This window comes from Bubalus kerabau, chromosome 10 (genome assembly GCF_029407905.1).
Source record: "Bubalus kerabau isolate K-KA32 ecotype Philippines breed swamp buffalo chromosome 10, PCC_UOA_SB_1v2, whole genome shotgun sequence".
NCBI lineage: Eukaryota > Metazoa > Chordata > Mammalia > Artiodactyla > Bovidae > Bubalus > Bubalus kerabau.
The window spans coordinates 101946791-101952790 of record NC_073633.1 but is presented as its reverse complement, the minus strand read 5'-3'; the positions used below and the strand labels follow the sequence as shown (position 1 = coordinate 101952790).

Sequence of the window (6000 nt, the reverse complement as noted above, 5' to 3'; positions counted from 1 at the left end):
TACCAAGGCTAGTTGAGAAAACACATGGAACTCGAAAACATCAATGAAGAAAAACTAGATAATCACCTTCCCCTCGCACTCTAAATTTACGACCCCTTGGGTGATGTTTCAGTGGTCTGGCGCCTGCTAATTTCTTTCTGTGGAAACCGGCAGGCATTTGCCATGGGAGACCCGCTGTCAGCCAATCAGGGTGAGCCGTCCGGGCCGCTTTGATGTAACATAAGTTGGAGAGTAGCAGGTGGCCTTCCCTGCTGTTTGGAGTGCAGCATGGGGAGTCCTGTCAGATACAGCAGCTCCTCTTTATCTGCATGGAATCTGTGTAAATCACAAAAGAACAGATGGAAAAATAGTCACACACTCCCGTTCACCTCTTAGAAGCAGCTCGTAAACCACCGTCCACCACCCGCTCATTTTAAAAACAACCATGGGTGGGTTAGTTCCCCCAACTGCTAGAGGGTACTTGTTTTGTTTACGAAAACATCCAAATACATGAATTAGACAAAGAAAGCAAGAACAGCAAACAATTTAAATGATCACAGCTGGTATATACGTATCATTTATCCCGATATCCTGGATTAAGGTGAAGTAGACACTGAAAAATCAGAAATTATTTCTCATCTGCCCATCCTAATTACTATCTGTGGTGGTCTTGGTGATGTCAGATAACTGCGCTTTAGTGTGTCTGTTTGATTCTTGATGATTTTGAAATTCAATTATGTAATTATTTCCATTTATTTTCCCTGAAAACTCTAAATACTTTTCTAGGAATCAGCTCTATGTAGTTTCATGTTAGAAACCAGAAAACAAAAACTGAAAAAAAGAAATGGTCTTAAAAGAATTTTACTTGAATTCTATGCAAGTGGAGGAAGTAGTTTCAATTTATACAAACATTTTAGTACTTGAATTTGTGGTGTTCAGCTAATGCACAATGTGTGGTTCATTTATGTATATAAATAGAAAAAGAATTTAAAAAGCAAAACAAAAAAAACTTAGTCCTAAAAGAGAAAATGGCAGGAACAAAGTTATCAAGGTATGAGAATGAAAAGGAGTATGGCATGAACTGTGTCTCACTTTAGTGTGATTTGTGAGACAAGGTGCTGAAAGAGATGGAGAGATGGGTTAGCTAGGTCTTGACCACAGAGGACCTCAAAGGTCTTAGGAAAAAACATAGGCTTTGACCTCGATGTGATCAAAGTTGAATATTCAGTGTTGATTTTATTTATAGGTTTAAAATCTGTACCAATAATACATTTAAAAACACAGAAGCTGTCCAAAGACTTAGAGGGCAGAGAAGTTGTCCATTAGAGTACACTGTTATTCAGAAATGAAACAACTTCTATTTTCTTAGGGACTGCTATAGAGTACAAGGATATTGTTATGGAAGATCCTTATTATACCGTGGTGAACTTAAAAACAAGTGACAACCAAATCTTGGAAACAATGCAAAGTGAAGTTAAATGTGAGTAGAAGTAAATAACCTTAGGAAAGTGTTCAAAACATTGCCTTTTCTATAAACTCCAAGAGGCCAAAAGGAACACAGGAATTGTGTCCAGAACTCCATAAATGAGTTCTCTGTAAATTCAAGTCGAAAGAGGACAATAAGACCAGTGGTTCTCAACTGAGGACGGTATTTCCCTCCAGGGGACACTTGGCAATGTCTAGAGACATTTCTGCTGTCACAACTGGTGGGAGAGTGAGTTATTGAAACCTAGTGAGTTGAGGTCAAAGATACTGCTAAACACAGGAGAGCCCCTGTACAGCAAAAAATTACCCAGCCCAAAATGCCAATAGTTCTGAAACTGAGAACTCTGTTTTACACACCTCCAACATTTGATCATATTCCCTGTCCTCAAGAGAATGAAAATCCAAAGTTTCCTCATGTCTCATCATGTACATTTGGACAAATCAGTCAAGACAATTTACTTAAGGTCATTGAATACATGACTTACAAAATCAATCAACAGAATCTTACAAAATCCTATTGTTTTGGAGCACTTTTTTTTTTTTTGTAACTATTTACATCCTTTAGGAAAGTTGCTAATGAAATATCATCTTATTAAACAAAATTATGCTTGAAATAAAGGTGGTATTTTTAATAAAGTTCCAACAAAAAGCTCTCCACTTTTAAATTTTGTTTTGAATTAAATAGTGGGCAAATCATTTCATCAGATGCAAACTCATGCATAGAATGGATAAACAACTAGGTCTTAAAATATAGCACAGGGGACTATATTTAATATCCTGTGATAAATCAAAATGGAAAAGAATATGAAAAAGAATGTATATTTATGTTATAACTGAAACACTTTACTGTACAACAGATATTAACACATTATAAATCAACCTAATTCAATTAAATTTAAAAAAAAATCAAATCATTTCACAAGAGCTAGTATGAAGCAACTAAGCATTTCATTTCCAGATATCCATAATAAAATACCTTTGTTATCAAAACATTACAGGGTGTGAGACAAGATTTTTTTTTTTTATGAGATTAAGCTTCTCTAAAGAGTTATTTTTACTTTTTGGTAGTCAGATGTGTTTTTCTGGTGAATCTAAAGGAGTAGGAATATTTCGTTTGTTCTCTGTAACACAAAATTAAAAGAACAACTACCAAGTGAAAATTTCTCCTTCTTTAATATTCATTCACTTTTGATAATCTCTGTTTATTAAAATTGTATTTGGTATCATCAAAGATTACCACAAGGAAAGCTAGTAATTTATCTCTACTGGAAGATTTTACTTAAGATAGCTTTTATTTTTCTTCATCATTCCTATACATTAAGAAAAGGACAGGAATCTGTATTGTTTATAGCAGTGATACTAATAACTGAAGCACAGAGAAGGCTCAACTTTGATTATAAAAAGTAATTATCAAAGATGAAATAAACTGATACAGCAATGGCATCTGGGATTCTCTTTTCTGCTTTCACTGCTGACAAATGGGCTTGGTGGATGTTTGATGTCCACCATGTGCTCTTGCTCTCAGGTCTCTGATAAAGAATATGAGATAACCGCACCTGTCAGATTTAATCCTGAACTTGGATCTTTTAAAAATATTTTATCAAAACAATATTAAACACCTAAGAAATGAAATTAAACACTGCAGCCATGAAATTAAAAGACGCTTGCTCCTTGGAAGAAAAGCTATGACAAACCTAGACAGTGTATTAAAAAGCTGAGATATTACTTTGCCAACAAAGGTCCAAATAGTCAAAGTTATGGCTTGTCCAGTTGTCATGGATGTGAGAGATGGACCATAACGAAAGCTGAGCACTGAAAAATTGATGCTTTTGAACTGTGGTGCTGGAGAAGCTTCTTGAGAGTCCCTTGAATGGCAAGGAGGTCCAACCAGTTCATCTTAAGGAAGTCAGTCCTGAATATTCACTGGAAGGACTGTTGCTAAAGCTGAAGCTCCAATACTTTGGCCACCTGATGCAAAGAACTGACTTACTGGAAAAGACCCTGATGCTGGGAAATATTAACGGCAGGAGGAGAAGGGGACAACAGAGGATGAGATGGTTTGGTGGTATCACCGACTCAATAGACATGAGTTTGAGCAAACTCCAGGAGATGGTGAAGGACAGGGAAGCCTGGTGTGCTACAGTGCATGGTGTCATGAAGAGTCAGACATGACTGAGTGCCTGAACAACAAGAAGAAATGAAGAACTTTACTTACTACTTCTTTGCTAAGGATTTGCAATCAAGATTTTTAAATATGTAGCCATATGGAAATAGGGGGCTTCTCTGTTAGCTCAGTGGTAAAGAAGCCACCTGCAATGCAGGAGACATGGATTCGATCCCTGTGTCAGGAATATCCCCTGGAGGAGGGCATGGCAACAGACTCCAGTATTCTTGCCTGGAGAATCTCATGGCCAGAGGAGTCTGGAGGGCTGCAATCCAAAGGATTGCAAAGAATCGGATGTGACTGAAGCAGCTAAGCGTGCACACATACATGGAAATAGGATGTTGACCTCAGAATCTTTAAAACTTGGTTATCCTTTTAATACTTAAAACTTTGGTCATTAGTTCTACAAGGTACTCCCTGGTAAAGAAGATTCCATAGACATAAAATGATTGGAAAACCTACTCAGTTTATTGTTCTCTTGGAGAATATACCTTGTCCCAACATATCTTGTAAAAAGAAACCAATAAAAACTTTCTTGATTTATCCCATCATGTCTCAAAGCCATAACATCTAGTGAATTCATTGTTCCAAGCAACACATTTTTGGGAAAAAAAAGTAACTTAGAATATCTAGTCTCAATCTTCTATTGATTTTTGTTTTGGTTTAATTGAATCTTAGGTCTTTTTACCTAACTACCAGCTACTTTTTTTTTTCTTTTTATTAGCACTTCTGTCAGAGGTGAAAGTACAGGAGATTGACTTTAGATTTGTCTCCATTATTTTTCATAAATGGTTTAGAAAGAATAAGTTGCTCTTGAATTTTTTTTTTTACTTCCCCAGAATCCATATCCTGGGACAGAAATGGAAAGGAATACAGACAAGCAAAAACAAACATCATCCAATGCACCTTTTCAATCTCTTTTGTATAACTATAAGACACCCTATTTCATATTTTAGTTGCATTTTACTTTTAGTAACTCAGCACACACTGCGCCAAATATATGTTGGACACATTTGTGACTAAATTTAATGCTCACCTACAGTCACATTATTGTTCTTGAAGGATGAAAATGATGCTTTTTCTTTTTCTTTGAGTTTGATTGACACATTTATGACTACATCTGCAATCTTTCTCACACTTCTGAGGACCACATTTTAGGGGTCTGCCTCCTGGTACTACTGTGGGGATTTGAATCTCAAGGGGCAAAACCAAGAGTAAGAATTCTGCTAAATCCAAACCATTCTACAACCTTGCCATCCAGTTTTCCTGCATTGGAAATGGATGAACATGTTCAGATCAGAGTGTAAATTGGCATGAACCTTCATCTGAAATGCAATAAAGTTAAAGAAGAGTGGATGATTTTTTAAAATGTATCATTATTCATATTCAATGCTTCCTCTGCACTTCTGTGTACCATCTGGTCTTGATGGTCGAAGTGCCAAAATACCATAAGGAAAGTTGTTTTTGTGGTATTTCCAGTCCAACCAGAATCAGAAAGTACCAGAAATCTCTTGAGAAAAGCTGTTTTCATAGGACACAAAGCTCAGTTTGTCAAACCAAAGACTTTAAAATGAAAAGTAGCTGAAATTCAACTACTGTCCAGGTTAAAATACTGGGAAAAGAGAGGATGGGCTGGGTTTGGGGTTTACCAGATAGCACGTGAAATAATAATAAAAAAAACACACCCTACCAGCTCCTCCTAAATGTATTCCATTTCTTTATAAACTACAATTCCCTCTATACTTCTTAATTTTTTTAATGTTTGTCTGCTTGTATCTCAATTTTTAAGAAAATATTTATAGATAAGTAGAGTCTTGAAACTTCTAGTTAGAAATGATTATGAAAAAGAAGTATCTTGCAGACCCAGTGAACGATGACACTAGATTTAAAAGCCTTTATAGAGTACACGTAAAAGGAATAAAACTACCTGATATTGTCCTGTTTATGAGCCTTCTGATGTCCAAAGAATTCTTTTCTGTGCCTTTCCACTTCCAGGCAGGACAGCACAGCTTGTCAAATACATACAAGGAATCTTGAATCTTAAAAGACTCAATCTGCACTGTAAACTTACTGCCCAGAAGGTTTAGAGTGGGCTGTGCTAAACTTGGCATGGTTTCCACTTCCATTCAATCCCTAAGCCTTCTGAGATTTGTGTGACTTTGGGTTTTATTCAGCTTAATTTAGTTCTTTTGAAAAAAAAAAAAAAAAAAAAAAAAACAACTCTAAGTAAGGGATAAGTTCAAGCAATGGATTCTGTTGTATGGTAATTCATATATTAAGAAGAGAAACTTACCACACATTTTGTGCTAAAAGAAGTGTCCTGTAATGCATGGCATATAAGATTTTGTGTCAGACGTAGATCCAAAACCTAG

At 36.0% G+C, this 6000-nt stretch overlaps 1 long non-coding RNA gene across 1 annotated transcript in view; it reads right to left on the bottom strand.

Moving 5' to 3' along the window:
• Window positions 1–252: 252 nt before the first annotated feature.
• LOC129620696 (uncharacterized) overlaps window positions 253–6000 on the bottom strand; it is a 57051-nt gene continuing 51303 nt past the window's right edge. Inside the window, exon 4 of the long non-coding RNA XR_008698674.1 lies at window positions 253–315. This is a non-coding gene — a long non-coding RNA (uncharacterized LOC129620696). The remainder of the gene's footprint in view (window positions 316–6000) is intronic.